At 33.6% G+C, this 26,554-nt stretch overlaps 1 long non-coding RNA gene across 6 annotated transcripts in view; it reads left to right on the top strand.

Annotated features, from left to right (window-relative positions):
• LOC144287852 (uncharacterized) overlaps nucleotides 1-26,554 on the top strand; it is a 102,363-nt gene that overhangs the window by 5,099 nt on the left and 70,710 nt on the right. For all 6 annotated transcript variants that reach the window (XR_013355632.1, XR_013355633.1, XR_013355634.1 and 3 more), the window contains exons 2-3: nucleotides 16,279-16,367; nucleotides 25,938-25,982. This is a non-coding gene — a long non-coding RNA (uncharacterized LOC144287852). The remainder of the gene's footprint in view (nucleotides 1-16,278; nucleotides 16,368-25,937; nucleotides 25,983-26,554) is intronic.

Below are 26,554 nucleotides of genomic sequence, written 5' to 3'. Positions count from 1 at the left end.
ACATACACAAATGAGCAGGGAGCAGGGCCACACAGTGATCTTTAATACAATTTTAAAGATAAGATAATTTGTACATTTAGTCTAAGACTCCCCTACCTAATTGCCAATAGGAAAGGAGATGGGGGCAGATGAGTCGCATTTAAGCTTGTTATTGTTACTGTTTTCTTTTGTGATTTTGCTCAGATTTTAACCTACTTTGGAAAAGAAAGAAGAAAAAATGTTCCATAAATATTCTCTAAAACTAAAATATTTCTTCTCAAAGATTTAGATCTTAAAACATTTATGGTGAACCATATTTTAACAAACCAGATGAATAATCTTATGAAAGAATGGACGAATGGTTTTTCCAACATTTTTATTTAAAGCTGGGTGCTTGTTGAAGTAGTAGCTGCTCCTATTGAAAATAGTTTACTAAGAAACAGGAACAAACTATAACATTATTATGAAATGTAACTCTTCTAAAAGAATAAAAGTAAGGAAAATAAAAGGTATCATTTGAAGAACTCCCACCATATTAGGACTCATGCTGTGAATTTTACAAAAACTCTTTGTAATTCTTACCAGAATCCTTCAAATACTATATTTTCTGGAAGATTAAGCAGAAAAAAATATTGTTAAATTATTTGCCCATTATCACATAGCTAAAGGATGTGAAGGACCTGAGATTTCAAACTCCCAGTGTTAAATTTGAGTTAGTTCCACCATAAATGAATTTTTTGCTTGGCCCAAATGGGAATTTTTCTAATTGAATAATTCAAAAATTACATTTTCCAATCAATTGTTATAGTTTTGTATAAAACCTATAGAAATATAGTAAGATGTAACCTATAATCATAAAATCCCTGTTTCCTTATAATCTGTATTCTATGTGGCATCTGTGTGCACATATGAAATGCCACATAGAACTAAATTATGTTCAAATTTAATAGGAATTGCGATAGGTTGAAAATGTCAATTATCAATTTTCTGAATTCTTCTGTAAAGAAAGCAGTTCTCAAATTTGAGCTTCTGTTCTTTGAGTTGGGTTGAAAGTGAAGGACAGTGGTAGATCTGTTACTCAATTTTCCACTTGCAATTATTTTTCTACTTGTTCTTCAGTTAACTGATTATTTTTTCATTCCTTTATTTCACATTTTATATAATAAATCACCAGCTTTCCATAAAGGGAACATTTTCTGAACTTTACTAATAATTGTTTTTTGATAACAAGCACAGTTGGTCATTGGCTTTATCAGAATGATACCTTATATAATAACTCTTGAAGTTAATATCTCATTTTCCTTCACATGCCAAAACTAAGTATAGCTATATTGTAAAAAAAATCTCTGCTTAGAACATTGATATGAAGAATCAATATTTGGTAGTAAGTACTCATGCTATACAGTAAAATTTGAACATTGCTTGTGAACTTTTCCTATGTGCTCTGTGCATTTAAAAATTCTTCGTGTAAATATCAAGAATAAATAGACAAGGCCAAGTAAATTATACAACTAAGCTCTCTGTAATCTCCATATAGTAAAACTGGAAAGGTCAGGATATTAATGTTTTATAGTTTACATAAAAATAAACTGAGTCTTAGCTTTCCATTTGGCCTTGACAGGTAATACAGTGATAATAAAAGCTTCTAGACTCTTTCTCTTTAAGTCACACTGTAATCTGACATCACCTTCAATCTCTAATTTACCTTTCAGTTTGCTACCACTTTCAGAACTACTGGTACATAAAGCCCTTATTCATACTCTGTCTCTGTTATTACCAAAACTGATCTGCATCAGTCACCAAAGAAAATCTGTCTTACATATAATTGCAATGCAGTTAATGAAATAATTGGTTTAAAATGTAGTACTCTAATGGTACAGATTATAAAGACTTTTGCAGGCAATATACTTTTTGGAATATCATTTTGGATGTCATCTTTGAAGTGCACTGTTACTTAGAATGAATTGCATGACAAATTTAAAGCACGTGGTATTTTTCCATGACATTAATACTATACATACCTTTTTCCTCCTCTTTTTTGGTATCGAAAAGTGTTCTTCCTCTCTTCTTAAGTAGAGCAGCAATGTGATGCTGGAAAAGGACTCTGAGTATTGAATCAGGACAGTGCTGGCTGATAAGAGGCAGCCCATGTCTTATAGGGTTAGTCTCCCTTTTGAGCAGTTTCTAACCCATTAAATGCATCAAATACATTTATGTAAATGTGTTCCATGCAGCATGTTTTGTTTACTCTTACTCTAGGTAGTATTCTATTTCTCCCTATATTTGTTCTCTAAGTGTTGGGGGAAAGGTAATTTGTATTGTACCTTTGTATCAAGTTGGCAGCTTGAAAGATTTTGCAATTAGGAAAACTCTGGCCTACAATTTAAGAACTACTAGTGGAGAAAAGCAGAGTTTAGAGTCAAGTTTTAATTCTACCAGTTAGTGGTCATATGTTCTCTGACAGGTCACTTAACCTGCTGAATTTCAGTGAATTATTCAGTGCATAAAAGACACTTTTAAACTATGTAATTTGTCTACATAAGGTTTGCATAGTTGAAATGTGTAAAGTTTCTGGGGTGTTAACCAGGCACAGTGCTCACACAAGAATTATCACTTACCCTTCCTCTCAATTTTCAGGCAACCTAAAATAAGCCAATGTCACAATTGTCTTCTTAATATATGCAGGTGTGTATGTCATTATGCATCTAGAGAGATGCTAGAAACACAGTGGATGCTTATAAATACTTTGTGCTTATTGGTTATTGACTGATAATTTATACATACCTGGACAGTGGCTGAATGTGGGATTTGATGCAGTCCAGCAAGGAAGGAAAGAGTATTTTATGACAGAAATTGTTTATAATTGTTGGCATATGGTGATGATAACACATACACCCACTTTTATTCTATTTCACTATTGTATTTAAATTTTCTACAGAGGATGTAACCCCCGCCCCCCCCCCCCCTTATTGCATTCCCTTTTTGATATACTGTTGATGGAACTGCTTGGTTTTGGCTACTGTCTAATCAGAATTTGTCACTTCCCACATTTCCCTAGTTAGTGTTTATTTCTGATTATTTATGCAAATGCTGCCTTGGGATCAAATATAGTTAATATTATTTGTTGATATGAAGAAACTAGATATTATTGTAGGGATCCTGAAAAATCCAGTTGATTCCTATTCATCTTCCAAAATCTTTTTTAAGATGCTATATTTATTAGATTGAAAGTGGAATTTAGGGCAGCCCGGATGGCTCAGCGATCTAGCACCGCCTTCAGCCCAGGGCGCGATCCTGGAGACCTGGAATCGAGTCCCATGTCGGGCTCCCTGCATGGAGCCTGCTTCTCCCTCTGCCTGTGTCTCTGCCTCTCTCTCTCTCTCTCTCTCTCTCTGTGTGTCTCTCATGAATAAATAAATAAAATCTTTAAAAAAGAAAAAAGAAAGTGAAATTTAACTATACTTTAAAGATAAGTAAGAATCACAGGATTAAAAGTCTTATCAAAGGGGCCTTGATTTTTTTCAAACACAAAGAATAATCCTTACCGTGTTTCAACTTTCACCAACATCCAGACTATTAAATATACTTAAAGCGGGAGTCTTTAGGCAGAAGATAAAAATGACTTTGATATGCTAGCACAGACCTCTCTTTCTTTCAGCTACTTCAAAGTTGCTGTCTTCCATTTCTACTCCAGAATTCTCAAAGGAAAAACCTTGACACTTTGTCTACTTCTGCACCTCCCATTCACTATTCAACCCACTGCAGTCTGGCTTCTGTTCTCAGCACTCAGCTAAAAGTGCTATTATTATGATCACCAAGGAGTTACTAATTCCCATATCTAATGAACATGACTTCATTTGATATTGTTGAAACACTATTTGTTTCCTCATTCTTACTTTTACTCTTTTTATGAGCACATTAATCTCTTTCCTACATTCCATATATTTGTTTTATAGATTTTTCCCAGACCCACTTGTCTTCTAACTTCACAAACTGCTCATTTTTCCCCACAAACTTACTTATTCTTGTGGCATCAATGACCTTGTCTATGTTGATTCCCAAACCTCTTATTTTAAGATCAGACCTTGAAGTTAAGATTTGTATATATAATCATGTTTGCTTTTCCTCACCTCGCCATCTAGATATCCTACAGGTATATCAAATTGAACAAACTCCAAAACTGAATCAGTTGTGTCTATGCATAAACAATTCTGTATTTTCTGTTTGTACTGTTATCCATCTATTTTCCAATCTTAAGAAACTATTGATATGTTTAATTATCTTTCACATATATTTAACAAATAGTCTATACTTAAGTTCCTTAATTTTCATTTCTATTTCAGGTGCTCAGGGTCAAGTCTTTTCTCTCTATATTAGATATATAACTATTATAGAACTATCCTAAGTGGTTCCCTTGGTTTTGGTCATATCCTACTATATCTATTCTCCAGAGAGTCAACATCAAGTACTATAATGCAAATATGATCATGTCATTTCATGTTAAGTGTTCAAGCACATTTTTATAGGCTTTCTAAAAATATAAAGTCACAATATCCTATTTTCACTCTTCCATTTTGCCTATTGTGGAAAATATACTTTTCTTCTACAGTGTCCACGCCAGTGACAAGTTACAAAAAAAAAAAAAATACAAAGCCAAAAACCGGGTACTTACTGTGTCCAAGGAGTCAGTGTCTTCATTTGGTCCAATGGGTAAAACTTGAAGATATGATCATCGAGCAACCAGAATCCATTCTCTGCTTCCATTGCTGCTTTTACTATACACAATATTATTATTGCAAAGAGGCAATTTCTATATGATGCTCTCCCTTATGTGTTGATGTGATCATGGACATTGCTGCTAGATTTTCAAAATTTTGTTTCTTGGATTAAAAAAAATTCTCTCTAGTGTTATTCTCAACCATACTATTTGATACCACCATAATTCTTGGTTCCCAATGAACTATTTGAGTATACACACACATGCACACTCTTCCCAAGTGAATGTCCACAATATTAAGGTGGCTTCTTTGAGACTAATTCTGGCCCAACACTTGTTTTTGCAAAAAAAAAAAAAAAAAAAAAGATATTTTCTATGGCAATCAAGACCCAGGCACTAACATATTCCATTATGATGATTCCTTAACTCAAGGGAACCTTGTTATACTAACCTACCAGTGTCTCCTCTCTAGGCTCAAAAATCAGTATTAGATATTCCAACAACACTGACCTCCTCAAAATAAGAATTCTTCTCAAAGTAAGAATTATGAAACTTGATCTTACTTTTTAAGGAAAAAAACGAATCATTACTGCTATCCTGTTCAATATTGTATATTTTCCACAAAATAAATACCATGCAAAATAAAATATAATTCACAAGGTTGTGTATATTCCATATGTAACTATGCCATCCTTATTAACAAATTTCCTTATATAGATTTTCACTGCAACATGTTCTATTCATATTTTTGTAAATATATTTGTAAATATACATTCTGTGACCATTTCCTTAGAATAAATTTCCTTCACTGGAATTACTGAAAGAATATTTCTAGAGTTTTTATAAAAGTAGTCAATTATTTTCTATAAGATAAGCTTATATTTGTTTCAACAGTGTATAAGCATGCCCACTCTTATGTTTAACAAGACTGCCTTAGCATTTTTAATTGCAAAATAATCTCATATTTTAACTTAATTTCATAGATTACTTATAACTAGGACCATGTGCTCTTTTTCCCACATATATTTATGTAATATTTAGAAGGTCCATTGGATATCTCAGACAAACTAACAGCATTATTTCCACTGTTCAGCAAATTCCGTCTTCCCTAATCTGGGCCCTATACTAATATATTATTAAGACTTTTCCAGGTGTTCTCTCTTTAATTCTCAGGCCGAATTCATAGATTTTCAGGATAATTTGAAGGTTTTCTAGGTAATTTGGTGGAGACAGGTGATTTGGAGACCCTACTCTTCTGCCATCTTGCCCCCGCTGTGCTATTAAGACTTTTGATGTCCAAATGACATCACTGATTTTGATATGTGCCAAAAGAGTGATTTCTCTCACTGTTCATCTTAAAGATGCTGGTATATGTTAAGATTTTTGTTTGTTTCCTGCCACATTTAAAGCTCAGTGTTATGTTCTACACACATATGAAGAAAGTGGTTCTACTTCCTTCTAAATTTAATCACTATGTACTATTGTCATTCTGTCCACTTGAGATAATTACCTTATAATAGTGCCTTGTGTTCTGACTCTACTGTCTAAGGATGAGCACTTCATCTGTTCACTCACACAATGACCCCCAGCAACCTTCTTTTAAAAAGGTTACTCAGAAATGTCCAAACCATCTAAATTCTAGACCATGCTACCCTATAATCACTCTGTTATGCATGGAACATTTTTTGTGGGGTTAGGTGGGGGGTGGGGGGACTTGTAGCTCCTATAAACATACACCTGAGGCCAGTTCCCTAAATATACCAGAAATCAGATACTTTGTGGAATCCTTTATCTAGAAACGTTAAACTCAACTCTGTATATTTAAGTCAGAATATAAGAGAACTAAAAGTAAAGGATTAGTTCATTTCATGGTAAAATCTTTCAATTCAGGGTTTTTTACATAGATTCATGGTGCCCATGGTCTACCTGAATTTATATGGAACATTTTATTTCAATTGCATATTTTCCCTTAGCTTTTACAGAAGCTGTGAGAACTTTGTGACTCAGAATTATGTTTAATTATAAAACTGCACAGAGGCAGCCTTCAGCAGGACTTCTACCTTTCTGGTTACAAGATGACAGAAGCCGAGTGAGGAGAGAAATATTACCTATGCTTGGGGGCTTATAGCAGAATCTTAGCTTTGTTATTTTTAAGTCCTTGTTCTTGTATACAGTGATGAATTAAGATAAAATGATTTTTTTTTCAGTAAAAATTGCTGAGGGGAAAGTCTTCTCTCTTTAGTATTACTCAATACTATTTAGCAACTCTTAATTGAAAAGTTTTATCTTTTTTGAAAACAGTAGGGAAATAACTTTGACCTTTCTGATGAGGACATTATTGAAAATTCCTATCTTCTGATATTCTTTTTTCCCCATCTATTTCTCACTGACCTTTATTGAATAATTCTGAATTAGATTTAAATTTCCTTAGGTCTTTGTGATATTTACTATTGAAATACCATTTGCTTTGTGGATCATTTTTAAGAGTCTCCTTTATGCACATAGCATTACTATAAATGAAGCACAGATACTTCATGAAGTCTTTCTTCTCTGTTCTTTTTATCCTCTCAGCCAGCATTTCCTTTCCACATATCTCTAATCCTGAAATATACTTTTATCATAAACAGTGAATATCTTAATGTTTTAGTATGACAAGTAATGGTCTAATTATTTTAAAAGATGACTCTAAAATAAGCTAATGCTGATGAGATCAATTTAATGATCAAGTTTATATGATTTTTCTTCTACAGATAGAATTAGGTTTTTTTTAGTGAATTGCAGTTTAACAAGATATTTTGAACACCTAATGTCTGCAAGGCCCTATGCTAGGAATAAGAGAGAGCAAAAGGTGTCCAATACACTATTTCTACACTCAGAAAGGTTGGAGATTAGTGGATTAGCGTATTGGGATATATAGTCTAGATGAATCATACAGAATCATATATAATTGCTTTTCACTCATAACAATGAGATAAGTGGGTAATCCCACATATTGAAAATATGGATTTTCAACAGCAGTTTTCAATAGCAGTTTTGCTCTAGTAGATCATCCAGGGTTTAGGGATCTTGACTCTTGTGTCTCATCTCATTCAACTATTGCCATTATCTGCATACTCAAACTTGGTTGACCAGTGCCAGATCCAAGTCCCATCTCATGGGAAGGAGAAAAAATTAAAAGGAGAACCAGAGCCTAATTTTTAAAAAGGAAAGGCCTATTCTTATAACAATTGGCAAGGACTTTATTACATACTACCTCTACAAAAGGTGTAGGAAGTGATTCTGTATGTGCACCCATGTACTAAACTAAAGCTAGCAGAGAATGCTAATAAAGAAAAAGTAAGATTGGAAACTAGAGAATTACTAGCAATACAAGTGTGCTTTTATAGAAATAAATAAAAAATTAACATACCTGAAGTACTATAATAGAAAAGTAGACTAGAAAATGAATATAGGAGTATGAGCTATTATTTTTGGTTATGGGTAGTTGGGAATAGTTCATGCATCATTCTTGAATTGGTTCTTAATATTTGACTTGGAAAAACAGTAAATACAGATGGAGGGAAGGGACTTTCCAATAGAGATGTCATTGTGGTCAAAAGTAGGGATAAGAATGTGTGGAAAATATTTGGGAAGAGAGAAATTAGTTTAAGATGTAGAATGAAGTTTTGAGAGTTGAAAAGAGAGCTTTCACAGAGAATACAGGGATTTGGGGTTTATTCCTTAGAGAATTAAAAGATGTTCTGTACAAGAATCTATTTACTTAGAGGTGTATTTTGCAGTAACAGATCTAGAGAAGGAAGATAACAGAATCATTTAGAATGCCACAAAAATATTCATGGTGACAGATAATCAAGACCTGAATCTGTGATATTTGAAAGGAGACCTAATGTTTTGATTTGTACTTTTATTTTTTATTCACTAATAGCAGGTTATTAAATAATGTAATCCTGGAAGGGTCTACAATTACTGACACATTAACTTATTAACAATGATTCTCTCTTGATTGCTTTGTTTTAAATATCGACAAAATTATGTTTTCAGATATACCAATAAGAAACTGTACATTACAGTTAATTTTTTAACGTTACTACAATTTGACTTAGTGATTTATATGCTCCATTTCCTGCCAATTTTTCCACTATTATTATTCATTGTATTTGAGATTGTCAGCAAATAAAACAGATACTAATTTTAGACATATAACAAAGACCAATGACTTGACTTCCAAATGTTATGCTTATTACATGGAAACTTATAATCAGGAAAGGAGAAACTGATTATTATATACTTCTGAAACATTGACTCAGAATGCCAGCATTGATTCCACAATAGTAACTTGGAAAGAGTCTGTCAAATATTATTAGAAAAACAATAGTTTAATCATTCCTTTTGGTTTTTTCTCTATATTATTCAGGATAGGACACACATTCTTTCATTTTCCAGTACTATTATGGGGAGATAGGAAAAGAAGCATGATGATCTTGAAAGAACTTGCCATTAGGTATTAATAAACCTAGGGTCCGGTCCTAATTTGTCTGCATTTAAGCTATGTCTCCGTGTTTCGGTTATCTAACATACCATTACAAACCACCCAAAAATGTAATGGCTAAAAGCCAATATGGTAATTTGTCTTGCTTAAAAATCTCAATTTAGAAGACAATTTAGGCTGGGCTTGGTGGGTGAAGCGCATCTCTCTTTTATGTGTTGCCAACTGGGATGACTGACCACAGCTTAAGGATCCAGCTGAAGGTGGCTGACAGCTTAGTTAGCCATAAACTGGGAGCCTCAGTTTTTGTCCATGTGGGACTGTTCAGCAATTGCTTGGGCATTTTCCAATATTTTAAGAGGCATAAAGGGGAGGATAATCTGAAGAATTAGGCCAGGAAACTGGTACAAATCACTTCTGCTAAAATCGATTGGTCGAAGTCACCTCAGAGCCAAAATTGATTCAAAAAGAGGGAACACTCAGTGGTGTACTCGTGAATGATGTCTCAAAAACAAACAAGACCCCCCCCAAAAAAAAAATCATGATTTATAGTATTTACCAATAAAACTGGGTGAATTCCTTCATAAGATAGGAATGGTGTCTGCATTGTCTCACAAATTATGTTAGGCACAAATATAGGTTGTAATTGAAAACGCTTGGAAATTTAATGTGTAACAGCTTCATTATTAGAAGCTCTCCTGCAGTTGCATCCTTAATAACAGTGATGTTTCTCCAGTAGATAACATGATGTGTTACTTACCACCTGATTTTTCATACTAAAACTATATAATGAACACTGTGAAACTGCTTTATATTATTATAGCTCACATTCTGGTAAAAATAGTATATTTTATTTACAGACAGTTCTAAAAACTATATGTATCTCAAATATAGGAACACTATATCTGAATAAATCTCCAGATTTTAGTCATCTTTGAAATATTAGGTAGAGGAAGCACAGAATCTAGGTCTCCTATTTTGCATAATATAATTCCACTACAATACACTGATAAAACTGACCTTCTGATCTCAAACCGGGACAATGAGAAACACTTTGTTTCAGTGCAGTATTAAAGAAAAAAACAGAAGACTGATTTCTATAGATTGATAATTTTCTAAATCATGTTTCTTTGTTGAAAGATCAAGTTGACTGTTAATATTGACCCTGTTTCACAAATGGTACTTTGTTCTGAAGGTAAGCAAGCATTTAAAAATACAGTTTATTTTAAAATATTTTATGTGTGCATTTTAAACCCACCATCACAGAGCAACACTTTTGAAACTGGGGTCTCTTATGGAATATTTCAAAAAATATAATCTCACATTTATTTCAAGAAAAATCTCTTATGAACAACATTTCATAAATATATCCCTAGCATTAGAGACATTGCTTTTAGGAGAGATCTTTGTTATTCATTCCAATTGTATGTCTTCATCTCAACAAGTATTTTGTCAATTATTTCAAAACTAAAGACTAAGTTAAAATGTTAGTACTTGAAATTAGACTACCTTGCCTGGATTTTAAAGAATGAATTACTATGCTCTGATATTTTGTCATTCACCTATCTATCTATGCAGCAAGTGTTCTGCAATTAGTGCTTCTTTTAAAGAGTAAGGCTGTCTATTTATAAACTATGACAATGTGACATTTGTACAAAAAAAATCTCAATTTAGAAGTAAAAGTCTAAAAGAGAAAACCATTATAGAAATGCTTAGTGATAATTTTTTTCCTATTGAATTGGTTTTTATATTAACTTTATTCATTGCTAAAAAAAATAACTGTACAGATTTTCTGTAAGTAAATTTAGAAAATTGTATTTAAATGTTGACTAAAAATATATTTTCCTCCCTTCTCAGAACTACTTTGAAATGACAAAATATCCTAAAACAATTAAAAATGAATGCCCCTTATGTATATATATCACCCTGGATTCACCTCAAAAACAATGTGAATGACAAAAAAACATGCTTCACAATGATAGAGTAGAATATATTTTCTGTAAAAAAAAATAACATTTACATATATGCATTCAAAAACATGTCCAATTCATCTAAAAACTAGTTGGCACATTAGTGGACCAGGGACTGTTGAAGGATCTGGAGGTAGAGAACACCTACCTTCAAGGTGTTCACATTGTGATGTAGGAGGCAGTACATAAGTGTTATCCATAAAACACATTGTACTTGAGATTGATAACTACAATGGAGAAAAGAAAGATGGAAAGATAGGAAGCAGTGTGTGCTGGGAGTGAGGAATATCACTGCATTTTAAAAGTGAGGATCTCCCTGGGAAGGTATACTTCGAACAAAAAAAAAAAAAAAAGGGTGAAACACCAGGCTTAACATACTTGGATGAAGAGGGCAGAGGGAATAAATGCAAAGGGCCAGAGAAGGGAACATGCTTGCTCTCATAGGGAAAAGCCAGAAGGGGGAAGGAAAGACCTAAAGCTGAGAAAATGAGGGGTATAGTAATAGGAGATGTGGCCCAGAAGGTAACTGGAATAGAGGATTTTCTTGGGTTTGGGTCTCCAGAAGCATACCCTTGAGGGTATACATTCACACAGGTTATTTATTATGGAAGTGTTCTCCAGAAGAACTTGATAAAAGAGAGGTGTACTCAAGAATGGATATGGAAGGAGCAAAGAAAGACTGTGATCTTGCAGGGGAGTTCTAGAGTACAAATCACCCTCCAGATCTGATCTCAATTGCAGTCAACATGGCTAGGTTTTCTTATGCCAGCACAAGTTAGTCCTCAAGCCAAAGACTGCTTGAAGGAATACAAATTCTCAGGGACGCTCAGCTCATTGGCTCAGTCATTGGCCTAAATGGCTACAGTCATTTAGGGCAATCCTCAGTGGAGACTTGCAGTCTTGTGCTATTAGAAGTAGAGTCACAGGGATGGGGTAGAGATGGGGGGGCAGTCTAGGGTACCTGTGCAAAACACCCATAATGTGCCTACAGATCTAGAGATTGCATAGCACTTTGTCAACTTGTAAAAGTTATGCTTTTTCCTGGAAGCAAGATGAGAAAGCACTGGAGGATTCTGAGCTAAAGCAATGTGATCTGACCACTGCTTTAAAGAGAATGGAGTATAATTTTTAAAAAGGCAGGATCAGTGTGAAGTAGTGTGGCAGTCCAAGCTGTATTCCCTTTGACCTATTTTGGTGGTTTGGACCAGAATGCTAATATCAGAAGTATTAGAAATGTTTGGATTCAGATTAATTTTGAATGTAAAGCAAATAAGATTACTAAATAGACTTGAATAATGTGAGGGGGGAGGAATCAGTTAAGAAAACTCTAACGGATTTGGTGCGACCAACTAGACATAAGGAACTTGGAAAATTCTTCCCTAATATACTAGAGAAGAATTTGGGGTGGGAGGTGGGAGAGTAATTAAGGTCTCAATTTTTGGTACTTTACCAAAAGTAAGTATCTATTAGAGAAATATCTATTAGACATTCATATGATTATGTCAATAGGCCTTTAAATAACTGAGTCAAATTTGGGAAAGAGATTCTGGCTATAGACACAATTTTGTAATTCTTCAGAGTATGGAAATACAGCATGAGACAATGAAATTTCTGAGTGAGTGCAGGTAGGCCAAAAATATTTCAGGGATAGACACCTGAAGTACTGTAAGATCTATTTGCAAAGAAATGAGAAAGAATCCAAGGAAATGATCAGGGAGATAGACACCAAACCTGGAAGATACTTGGAGGACGGGGGGAAAGGGCTTTGAGAGAAAGAGAGAGAGAGAAAGTGGGGGAGGCGGAGAAAGAGAGAGAGAAAGAAAAAGAGGGAGAGAGATTATATGAGATGCTACTGTGGCTCAGGAGGAAAATGGAGAATTGACCATTTTGTTTAGCAGCTGAGAAATCATTTAATGTCTTGGCACCTTGACTACAGATATTTTGATATAGTGATAGTGGCAAAAGCCTGGCAGGAGCAGGTTTGAGAAAGATAAGAAGGGAAATAAGGTCAGAGGGTATATATATATGATAAAGTTAAGTTTTGCTGCAAAGGAAGGGAGAGAAGTAAGGACAAATTAATAAATAAGATTGAGGGAAGTCCTGTCTTTTGTTCAACATGAAAATAATAAGAACGGCTTAGTTAAGCTCCTGAGTCTTGATTTTGGCTCAGGTCATGTCTCGGGTCCTAGGATCCAGTCCCTGAGTAGGGTTCCATGCTCAGCAAGGATTCTGCTTGAGATTCTCTCCCTCTGCCCCTCCCCTCACTCACATGCTCTATCTCCCTCTAAAATACTTTTTTAAAAAGGTTTTATACTGTAAATATGGATTCAGTAGCAAGGGAAAAAAAAATGATACAAAAGAGAAAGGGAGAAATCTTGGAGCAATGGTTTGAAACATTACCAAGGATGTGGAATTGGATGTGTAAGTAAAAGTGTTAAATCTAGAAGAAGTCTGGCACTTCATTAATGGCAATATGACAGAACAGATGGTATGTGCATGGACACGAGGTAGATAAAATTATGAGAGTTTATGGATATTCTCTTCTGTATTCTATTCTGTTGGTAAAATATAAAGTAGGGGTATTAGTAGAGTGTAAGTAGAAGCAGGAAATGTTAAATGTTTGAAATCCAAAAAGATGTAAAATAGTCATCTTTCAGCCTGGGAGAAGGGATGGATTAGAGAAATAAAATGTGATTGTGGGAGAGCAGTGAGTGTTCAATTGAAATCATTGATCATGAATCTAAACTGGAAGATTCAGCAAGATTAGTTTGCCTTTAGCCATATTCAGCATTATAGTTCCAGGCCAGGGGTGCAGCTTCAGCAACTGAGCATGAAAAAATAAGAGTTGAAAGGAATGAGGATGTTTGCCACAGAATGAGTACAGTGAATGATCATGAAATTTAATCAGGTTATGGGGATAAAGAAGATATTAGTATTAATAGACAGTAAATAGTTGGAAGTATTAGTTGTAGACTATGGTGGGTTAGAAGGATTGTTGTAATTGCAGTAATATAGTTAGTGAGGTGGAAAGGAGGTGTTAATCAGATACTGATGTACTTGCAAGTGAGATTAGTCTGAGGAGGTGGCTGTTACTGATCATGAAAAGATCTAGAGAATAAACCTGTAATTGAATGTCTGAAGAGCAGTGGAGTATAAGACCATTTGACATGTGAACATATCAAGAAAGTTAGAGGCAATATATATAAATGCCAAGAAGGCAAAAACTATGTTTTATACACTGCCGGGTTCCCAATGTCTAGACCATTGTCAGCCACATATTAGGCACCAGGGAAAGATTTATTAAATAAGTAGAATGAACAATAAAAATGTTAATATGCCTACTTTAAGTATATTCAATGACTTCATGGTTGATTCTATAAGTGGTATTTTAGTCTGTCCAGGCAAAATACCACAGACTGCATGGCTTATAAAAAAACAGATTGCTCACTATTCTGAGGACCAGTGTGGTCAGGAGAGGACCCGTGATTCAGGGTCCCAGACTTCTTATATCCTCATATGATTGAAGGGGCAAAGGAGCTCTCAAGGGCCTCTTTTTTAAGGATTTTATTTATTTATTCATGAGAGACACATAGAATGAGAGGCAGAGCCATAGGCAGAGGGAGAAGCAGGGAGCCCAATGCGATACTTGATCCCAGGACCATGGGATCACAACCTGAGCCAAAGGCAGATGCTCAATCACCAAGCCAAGCAGGTGCCCCTAGAGAGCCTCTTGTAATGAAGACATTAATGTCATTTGTGAGGGCTCCACCCTTATGCCTTAATAACCTCCCAATGGGTCCATCATCTAATATCAATGCAATGGGCATAGGATTTCAACATAAATTTGTTCTTATTTGAGATACATGTGTGTCACACTATTCTCCGGACATTTTTATATATTTTGCATTCAAAAGATGAACAAAATTAAAAACAAGGAAATAGAATGCAACACTTATAAAACAGTGATGAAGGAATTCTATACATATACGTGGTAGAGAACTATATTTCTACAAGAATAACTTTAGGTTTTCACAAAATAAGGCACATATGATTAATGATGAAATGTAGCAATAAAAACTTAGAACCTAAAAACTGAAAGAATTGGCATCCAAAAAGAGGATTTTTCCCAGTGTGACCACAGAGTAATATTAAAATCTGAGAGAACAGTCAGGACTGCATTGATTAGCCAGGAGGTTAATTACTTAAGGGGAAGTTTCATTTTCAAAATGTAACAGAAAATATGAAGAGATTAAAAAAAATTGAAAAGGAACTTAATGACCAACTGAAGGGGCTAAATAAAGCCAAATGTATTCAGGAAAGAACACCACTGAACCACCAAACGATAGATAATTTACAGATTATTTAAAAATTGCTAAAATAGGTTTAGGTTGGAAGGCGGGGTTAACAGAAAGCTTTGTAACTCATTCTATATCATTATACACAGACCGGGCAAGTGTAACAAAAAGGAGTAAAAAAATCTTAAATATTACTTTTATACATGAGAACATGTGTTTTTATATCACAGATTCAGTATCATTAAATAAAACCCAGCTTCCACAGGGAGACACACCAATGATTTCAAATAATTGCCAACTGAATATACCATGTAACCTCTTAGAGCTACTCATGCCAGTAGATAAATAGGATAGGAAGGGTTGCTCTGTGGCTGGGCGGGCTGGCAGATGGGTGGGGGGAGTTGGTCCTAAGTATAAAAGAGAAACTGTGATGCAATTAGGAAATAGGAGGTAAGGAGAAGAATGCTTGGTTTTCCGGGGATCTTACGGGCACTCCCAAATCCTATGATTAGAGTCCATGGGAAATCACATCAATCCAGTTCAGTCAGAATGTGTAATGACCCCACCACTTTAAAGGTTTTGCTTATTCAACCAGACAAGAAACCACAGTGGGCTGAGGTGATTGCTGGGAATAAAGGCAATACAGAATGAGAGTGGGAAAAGGTAGTGAAAAACACCAATTATGAACTCATGACTAAATGCCTGACATGAGGTCTACAATAGTTGAGTAATAGTTATTTATTTTAGTAAGAGACCAATTTAAGCATTTTTCCTCACAATCAGCAATATAAGACATGGTAACAGTGGCTAACCTTGTATCTCAATATTTAGGTTACAGAATGTCAAAGTGTGACTCATCCTGAAGAGGAATAAGCATCAACCAAAGACAAATATAAGGTCTCAGTGAATTTGGGAAGAAGGTTAGTATGTAGCATCATTTTAAGAGGAAGTATGATTTTAGAATTCATTTGTGGTTATAAAAGTGCATATAGATTTCAGGATGGCAAAAGAATATTGATAGTTTTTCTATTGTGTCAATTTAACTAAGCTGGAATGCTATTTCCCAGAGTTTCTTTCCCTCTATATTCTGGGCTAAGCTTGGCCATAAGAAAAACATTATGTGTAAGATTTAGAAGGTGGAAGTGAACAACAGCTAGATTGAGGCTCCGGGTGTCAGTGTAGGATCGGATACAATTATAGCTCATGCACAGTGTCTCATATTTGCTGACTCACCTTGTTGGCATGAAACCGTAACTGGGCTTCCACCTCCTCTGCCATCTGCTAGATCTCCTCCTCCAGCTCCACTGACTCCTGAGCCAGATTTTTATTTATGCCCTTGACAAACAGCACCAGTCTCTTCTGCAAATCATCCCTATCATTGAAGTTGAATAATTTGAGGTGTGGAGAGGCTAATATGGTTTCCAGTTCATCCTCATAGGTTTTAGCTTATCTTCACAAGTTTTAGTTTGTCTTTGCTCTGACACTATATATTTCCTGATGTACTGCATGCCCTCATTTCTTTAGAGTCACCACCTGACAAGAAATAATAGTTATAGCTAAATTGTTTAACCCTTTTCACAATTATATGAACAAATCCCAATAATAAATAATTTGGTATATACCATTCTTAGCAGCCCACCTGTAATTAATTTGACTCATAAAAATATCTACAAATTGAGCAACATTTCTTAATCTTCTCTCTTCTAGGAAATCTTTTAAAAGGATTTCTCTAGGAATGTTTAATATTTAGTCATTTTAACAAAGTGCTTTATTTTAGAGTAGCAAACATTTTCCCATTTAGCAATGTATTAAATTTAGTTGATGTTCATTATAGGAGGAAAAAAAACCCCACATAAATTATAAAATGTTATAGCATTGAAATTCAACAACAAATTAACAAAAAGAAAAAATTTGCTTTCATAATCAATTGGCAGTTCTGTTTTCATAATTTATTTGGTTCTAAATTTGTTCTTAAAGGTTTCACTTATATTACTTTAAATCAAACTTTTATTTACTAACATGTTGTCAGAGTGGTAAACATTTCTGCATCTCTTTGTATTTTGCAATAATTTAAATTTGTACCACTCCAAAACAGCAAACTGTTTTTTTTTTCCATTTAAAAAAATTAGCAGATGCCTAAAGTACTATTTTTTACAGGGTTTCCACAGGACCCAAATGACTACATTTTTTAAAAAAGAATTTAATTACTTATTTGAGAGAGAGTGTACATAAGTAGGGGGTTGGGGCCCAGGGAGAAGGAGAAAATCTCAAGCAAACTCTGGAGCCAACAAGGGGCTCAGTCTCACAACCCCGAGATCATGACCCCAGCAGAAATCAAGAGTCAGGTGCTTAACCGACTGAGCCACCCAGGTGCCCCTGGTTACTACTTTGATATAATCCATACACTATATGCTGAGCTGGTAAAATATATTGTAAAGTATTTTATCTGCTTCTATAAATGGAAGGTGGAAAAATACAGTAGTCAAATTGATGACTGTAAAATTAGTTAACATTTGCTAATAATGCCTAAACTTTTTGACTCTAAAGATCATAGCTCCCCTTCACTTTTGTCATAGCCCTAAAGTGGCCTGTTTAAATTTTCATGTATACTTAGAGTTAATAAGATCATGTTTTCTATTACACAGTTTTATTTCATTCTTTGTATTTCTTTGTGCTCTCGTCTTTTTTTTAAAGATTTTATTTATTTATTCATAGAGACACAGAGAGAGAGGCAGAGACACAGGCAGAGGGAGAAGCAGGCACCATGCAGAGAGCACAAAAAAGTGTGTGCAATGACTATTTCTTGTGGAAATTATTTGAGCAAAGTGAATGCATCTGGGACTCGATCCAGGGTCTCCAAGATCACACCCTGGATTGCAGGCGGTGCTAAACCACTGTGCCACCGGGGCTGCCCTGTGCTTTAGTCTTTAATAATGTTTGTGACTAAGAGCAAAGCCAAGTTACAACAAATAATTTAAAAATCTTATAAACAAATGGTATCTATGATTTGACTCAAAATAATGTGAGGAAAGAAAAAAGGTAAATGGATGAAACAATATTAGTCAAGTTTTGATAAATATTGAAACGTCTTCATGATGTTACTCATGGTCAGCCCCTACATAGCTTCAGAATGGGGGCTGGTCATCAGAAAGAACAATCTCCTGATTAATGTGTTAGAACATTGAGCTAGCCCAAATTCTAAGAAGAGGAAGGTAGCTGGAGATTGAATTCAAATACATGGACAGATTTAATCAATCATATATCATTTCATATAATGAAATCTCAATTTATTCTCTGTATGCCCAAACCTAGTAGAGGTTCCTTGTGGGTGAACACATTAATGTGCTAGGAGGGTGACACTCCTTGATTCCCTAAGGAGAGTGCACAGAAGTTCTGCATTCCCTGTGTAATAAAACTGAAATTATGCACATAGTATTTTCCTGTGTATTGTGAATCATTCTAACATATTATTAAACCTGCTGGGAATCATTGTGGAAACCCCTAAATTTGTAGCCAGTTGGCCAGAAGTGGGAGGGTCTGAGGATGCCCTCAAGACTTGCAGCTGGCATCTGAAGTGAAAGAAGTCTTTTGTAGAGGACTCTGCCCTTCATCTGTGGGTCTGTGCCAACTCAATGTGATTAGTATCAGAATTGAATCATAGTATGTATAGTTGGTGCCAGACTAGTTGGAATAACATAATTGCCTTTTGAATAGTTTACATTTTTTGACATTTTTTTTAGATATAGCCCCTTATTTCTCCAATAACTGCCCCTGCTGTCTAATTCAAATTGGTGTTTAGAAAAATATAATCATTTAGGTGTTTCTAAAACAGTGCTTATCTCCTGCATATGTTCATGGCACCCATTTTGGGTAGTTGTCCTTATAGACCTAGATATCATCTAATATGATTATTTTATACTCAGCTTAGTAATCAATTCTGCAGGGTGCATTCTCAGTTACCATCTGCCAACTCCAATACCCTTCCAGTACCAACACCCTGTGCTAAAATAGTTGGAGAAATTTACTTCTTAGTTTAGTTCTTTTTTTTTTAATCAACTGTATATTCCATTATGGTAGTTGTACATCTTTTTATAAGTTCAAATAACTATTTTCCATGGCAGGCTGTTAGCTCCTCAAAAATGATTTTATCTTTGTTTCTCTATCCCCAGAACCTAGCTCCATGGTGACAAAAAAAGTGTGTGCAATTACTATTTCTTGTGGAAATTATTTGAGCAAAGTGAATGCATCTGTATATGTCTTTCATAATGTGCCTTTTCCCTTAGATCTAGATTTATTATGTGTGTTTGTTCTATGGAAGTTATTTTTATGATTACTCTTAAGTAAACAAGACTTTTTTTTTTAGATGAGGAACATTGCTTGTTTTTCTCTAACTTACCTTCATGTTCAAATCAATCTATTCTACTTGCTTTTTGCATGAATGAATGCTACAATTATGTATTTCCTCCCTTAATTTAAAATGTCCTTAGAAATATTTTGTGATTACATTGCAATTTGGACATCTGAGGTCAAAATGACAAATATATTAATCTTGACAATATTTATTTAACATAAGGTTAGATCTTTTTATAAAGGATAGAACACTAATTTTTTAAAGATTAAGCTTGGTAGATATACAAAAGTCATTATCACTCAAGATTATCAACTACTCAGTAGTAAAATCCTCATTGAATCTATTAGAGTGCATCTTCATTACAGTAATTTGATTACTATTTTTCCTCTACAGTATATGTAGAGCAAACCAGTTTTAATCTGTGTCTTTATAATGTCACTTATTTAGATAAGTGAAAATGTTCATTACTCTAAATGCATAACCTATGTGTAATTAGAAAACCAAAACTACAAAAATTTATTTTTGTTTTAACTACAGCTAAAATTATGTAGGTCTCTAGACTCCTAGGGTAAGAGTAATAATCAGAATCTGCTAAAAAAAATTTTAATAAGAACTAAATGTAAGTACTCTTGCCATCACAAGTATTTTAAATTTTATGTGCAAATAATGAAAAATGCACACACACACACACACACACACACAGACACCATTTTATTTTTCTCCTAAGCTATTTCTTTGTAATTATGTAGGCCATGGTTGAATTTGCTTACACTTGAGAATCTCCCTTTCATCCAGGCTACTTTGTCCATTTGCAGGCTCTATATGGTTGGAGAGCTAATATATAATTTCTATCTTAAAAGAATTTTATATTACCATTAGAAAAGGAGGTAAAAATTGTTCAGCAACAGAAAACATACCCTGCTCAGGACGCTGCACAAATGCTTTCACTCAACATTATTTCTGAATGAATAAACCTATGTATGCAATGAGAATCACTCCATATTACTGAGCAGTGCCTGGGAATTCACACCAGATCTATTCCATTTTATCTCTTTCCAAATATATCATCCTAAATGTAAACATTTTCGTATTTATAGGATATTCAAAAAACATATTCTAGAAAATTCCATGTATTTTGATGATTTTAGAGTCCCACCACCCTTCAGCATTGAACTCAAGTCCCATCTCCTCATTGATAATTAAAATTAATTTGCCTTTTCTTTGGTAGTAGAGTAGAACATATAATTTATTACTTTATTGACATCTAATTTTAATCTGTGTTAATTTTGCCCATAAGTAAAACTAAAAGCTCTCTCAGATCACCAATAAGATTTTTCTGTTTTACTTTTCTATTTTAATAATCTGACAAACATAGTACCAACCACAAGGTGGATATATTATACATATATGACTAATTGAGTAGAAAAAGTAAGTAATTTTTATTAACTTGACCTTTTATAAGAAACCATCCAAAGTGAAAAGAAATCCTCAGGCTAATATACTTAAACCATTTGAATAGTAACACATCTTCTTTTGTGGCTTTAGACTTATTCATTCATATTTAAATGAAACAGTTGCATATATTGCATTTATATGACTATATCAATTTAATATGGAGAAAGAAGAAAGGCAGAGACAGACAATATAAATATTGCCACCATAAAGAATGTTAGTTCTAAACCAAAATGCCTAGATCCTTAATCTCACCTGTAATATATTAACTCTTTTATCTTGGGCAAATTAGCTAACTTCTCTGTCTTAATGTCTTACTCCACACAATTTTAATAATTTACAACCACTTCATAATTTTTTTTTGCTGCAAAATAAATGGGGGATAGATGAAAGTTAAATAAAAAAAAATTCTATGTGTGTATATACATATAATACACATATGCACTAGATATATAATATGCATAGTGTACAATATAGAGTACAGCTCATAATTTACTCTATATTGGGACACCTGGGTGGCTCAGCGGTTGAGCACCTGCCTTTGGCTCAGGGTGTGATCCCAGGGTACCAGGATCAAGTCCTACATCAGGCTTCCTGTATGAAGCCTGCTTCTCCCTCGGCCTGTGTCTCTGCCTCTCTTTCCCTCTGTGTCTTTCATGAAAAAATAAATAAAATCTTTAAAAAATAATAATAATGTATATTGTAATCACTATAATGCTGTATCATTCATAGACATTATTTTAAGATAAGTTGAGAAGTTGTTTGGGGGACTGAGTTAGAGAAGATATCAAGTCAACCTCTGGAAAAGAATTCACTGTCATGGAAAGGTGGCTACAGTATTTAATATGAGCCATTAAAAATCCTCAGGATCAGGAAGAAGTACTGGAGTATAAGTCATTTGGATCACCTTCTGACTCAGCCTGAAGGAGCTGATGCTTGAGTGCTAGGGAGAAAATGTCACTAAAATATGTCTCACCTTTAGAGAAAAAAAAAGGACCATGGTCCTATAGCCTGCCTAACCAAGGCTCACTGAGGATTATTGCTGGAAAATTATGAAAGACACATCACAAAACATAATCCAGAATGCAGAATAGGGGGCAAGCTATTTGTTTTTGAGGCACTAGTTAAAGAAGCATCTGTGAAATAAGATTTTGTAGTGGTTTAGAACTGATGTTGGTTTGGGGTGATTTCCCAGCATTGCTGGTAGTACTTGCCACTTCCTGCCATCAGTAGCCAGCATTATTCATACCAAGAAATGAAGAGACAAAGGAGACACCACATGGCAATTCATTAAAAATTATAGGACTTGCCTAACAGTTTTTAAATAGCAGGATAGAAATAAAATACATACTTTCTTTCTGATTCAGTGGCTAATTGTAGTGTCCTTGGCTTTCATCTTTACCTAGATTTTCATATTTTGCTGATCATCAAAGTCATTTGGAAAATATTTAAAAAATCCATTATATTGAGTCATTGACATTTTAATTCAATATGTTGATATCAAGACAAGGAAATTTTAGTTTAGTCTTTCTGAATCTGAGATAGCCACTCACCTAGACTATAAGGAATCCTTTAAGCTTCTATTTATTCATCAGCTTTGGAATCAGCTGGCCTAGTTAAGCATCCTCATTCAGCCATATAATTAGCTGTCTGGTGTGGGACAACTTTTTAGAACCTCATAATACTCTTTTTCGATTAGGCCTATTTAGCAGTGTTGTTAAAATTACAGATAATTTGGCAAGTCATAAATACTCAATAAATGACATCTTTCATTAGATCAGTAAAGTTGGTCTAATAAAAATTGTCCCAGCATATTATGTTAATTTAAAAGCTTTTTAAAATCAATCAATATATTAGTCATCATATATGGTGCATTTAAAAATCATTTACTTCCTTATAAAATTTTTTTATATAATTAGTATAGGCACATATCCTTGCAACCCCCAACAAATTGTAACTAATTCTAAAAAATTAGTACTGAAATTAATTAAATTTTACTGAACTGGAATTCTATGTGAATTATAAAAATATTAAATAAAGCACTTTCACAGGTAAACTTAATTTGCTGAATTAAATACCAAGTATGTTTACTATTATTTTAATTCTATGACTATTCTATCTAGTGATTTTTATAATTATTTGCTTTTTATCACTACTTAAAAATTAAATCCAACTATCTTCAGGAATTTTTGATTTTCCTAGTCTTTAGAATTTTGATGTACCATAAAATGTAAGTGGTTTGGATTCTTGGTTATCAAAGTACTATTTATGTTTTATTATTTCTGCTTTGCAAAAACTAGTTCTATAATGTATTTATGAAATTCACACATTATGTGAAAAATAACTAATCTAGTTCCGTTTCTTCTTATTAACCAACATAAAGTTGAAAATGATACTTATAATATTTGAGTTTTCTGTTCTTTTTAGAAGGGACTTCTAGAAACCTATGCTTTACATACATTTACCATACTACGTGTGCATTTGAGAAAACTTTCTCTATTGTATTGTTATTACAATCAATTTATATCATTCATAAAGAATATTACAAAGAGGCACTTTAGAAATATATTAACAAATATTTTAATATAGAAACAAGGACATATGTATTTAAATGTTATTTTTGAAGAAACATGTTTTTTTCTTCCAAAACTTAGCTAAGAGCTTAAAGAAAATACTAATTACTGAAGAGATTGTATATTCTTTCAATTCCTGATGGTCCTAATTTATAATGTTTCTGCCCAAGATTTACAATGTAATCAGTATTAGTATGCAGCAGGATTCTGAGACTCAGTAGATACTATTCTAATATTGCCTCAAACTTTAGAAATTCATGTTGTTACAAAGAATCCAAAATATAATAAGTAATGTACTTGAAATCTATCATTAAATTTCTATTGTATAAATTAGGAAAAAAATAAAAGTAAATGGAATTAAACATACTGAATCTGCTTGTCATTCAGATTATATAAGTATAAAGATGTGTTTCTAATCATGAATGGAAATATAGGAGAAAAAGAAAATATAATTTTTGTATTCAAGATACCTTCGATCTTTAATAGAATATAGACATATTATCATGGTACTATGTGTATAAATAATTCCAGTTGATTATGGAAGATGGAATTATTCATCTGGGTAAGGAATTAGAATCTCAAATTTGGGTTCTACATTAGAAAATAACAGCTTCTGAAGAAGTAGAGAAGGAAGGAAAAAAGGGAAGGGTTTTAGAAAAGGCATTGGAAAACACTATAAGCCTCAATTTTCAGAGAATGGCAAATCACAAATCTGGCTGAAATTTGGAAGAAGCTAGCCTAGTAAGCATTCTAGTTCAGCCATACTATTAGCTGTCCAGTCTGGGACAACTGGTCAGACCCTCCTCATACTCATTTTCAACTAGACCTATTTAGCACAGTGTTGTTAAGATCATAGATAATTTGGCATGTCATAAACACTCAAAGACAGGTTTGAGGGTAACAGAAAGATGATAGGATGTAGTGACATATTACAAAAGGCCTTGTATGTAAATTTAAGAAGCTTGTTTTTTAATATTCACTGAACAGTTGTAAAACAGTAGCTCAATCTAAACTGTTCATTAGGACAATAACTAGCCACAATGTGAAGAGTATATAAACAGACAATGAAATTGGATTTTGAGTGAACAATTAGACCACTACTAGATAAGGCATTATGAAATCTTAAATGAACAATGGAGCAGGATGGCAATAAGTAAATATGATAGAATAATTTAGACCATTCTTTAAGGTGAGGGTTAAAAGATTTCTAGTGTTAGTGACTGAAAGGATATCACAACTCTAAAACACTCGTGTACAAAAATCATTTTAAGCACCCTACCAAAATGTGGTTTTCTAAAAATCTACCAACAAATATTAAAGTATTTGATTTTGAGTTTTCTTTAGAAAATCAAAACCTGTATATAAAAAAACACCTGTATAAATTTCAACATATTAGAGATCAAAATACAACAGTGATTTCAATTTAAAGAGAAGAAATTTACCTGTAACCATGCAGAAAATACCACCTTCTTCACTGTTCAGTCTCTTAAATATGAATGTGACAAATCCCCATGATAAAAGTTACTAATTTTTAGGAATATTATAGATGGTATGATTCAGTTTGGTATGTTTAGAAACTTTTTCACCCTAGTATTTATTCAGTGGTTATTTTTTCAAGCCATTACTTCCTAACAGAAAATATGGACATTTGTTTTGAATACCTGTAAATATCTCAAAATTAGGAAGTTATTCACTGTATGCTAGATGCAAACAAGTAGAATGGTATGAGAATAAGAGAAATTCAGAGACAATCTCCAACTTTAATTGTGCTTAATCTCTTTAATCTCTCTATACAAAAATTTAAACTTTTACTATTAGCTAAAATTTCTTTGCTTCAATATGGTCTCTGACATAGGTGCCAGGGAGATCTCAAATGACCAAACTTTTGCAAGATAAGGAGGAAAAAAAAGATGAAAGCGTAGCTCAGTTAAAACTAAATTACAAATTCATGGATGGTAGGTTTTATGGATTCACTGAACTCTTTACCAAGTCCTAACATAAATGATTTTAGGAAACGAAATGCTTAAATAAAGACTAGATTTTTATGGCTCTATTTATTCATTTATTTTTATGACTTTGGAAAGGTAATTGACCTCTTTTGCTACATCTTACAGACATTATGACATAAGAATACTGAACCTGAAAGCAATGAGAAAAATGTGAGTTTACTTGTTTATGTTAACCTTGAAAATTATTAATACTAATAAATGTAAAAGAGTAACAAAATGGTGAATCCCAATTCAAACCAAAGTTTAATTTGTAAAGTCAACTTTGTTAGTCTTCCTAAAAATTGCTATTATTCTTCATTAGCCTAAAAGCCCTTGAAGATGTTGAACTTCTGAAACATACACTAAAGGTACCACTGCTGGAATAAGAATCCAGTGCATTTATAGTTTTCTGGTTTTAGCTTATCCATTCTCTACTTTACTAGGCTTAGCTTTAAAAGCTGGACTATAAAAGAAAGTATAAAGATTGAATTAAATGAGGTTAATTGGATTAAAACTTCAGGTGGGAGAAATTAACATGAAGATCCAACTTGAAAGACAACAAATAGAAGCTATCATTGTAATGCCAAGAGTTAATCATGTGCCAAGCAAAGTACCCGGCCCCTAAAAATATCATTTCTTGAGTTTTCACAATTGTCTATTGATGCTATTATTAACAAACATCATTAGTTAATTTAAAGTTACCCAGGTAGGACCTAGAAGTCCTGGAGTTCACACAGTATAGA

This window comes from Canis aureus, chromosome 17 (genome assembly GCF_053574225.1).
Source record: "Canis aureus isolate CA01 chromosome 17, VMU_Caureus_v.1.0, whole genome shotgun sequence".
NCBI lineage: Eukaryota > Metazoa > Chordata > Mammalia > Carnivora > Canidae > Canis > Canis aureus.
The sequence above is the reverse complement of the archived record's forward strand: the minus strand, read 5'-3'. Positions and strand labels throughout refer to the sequence as shown.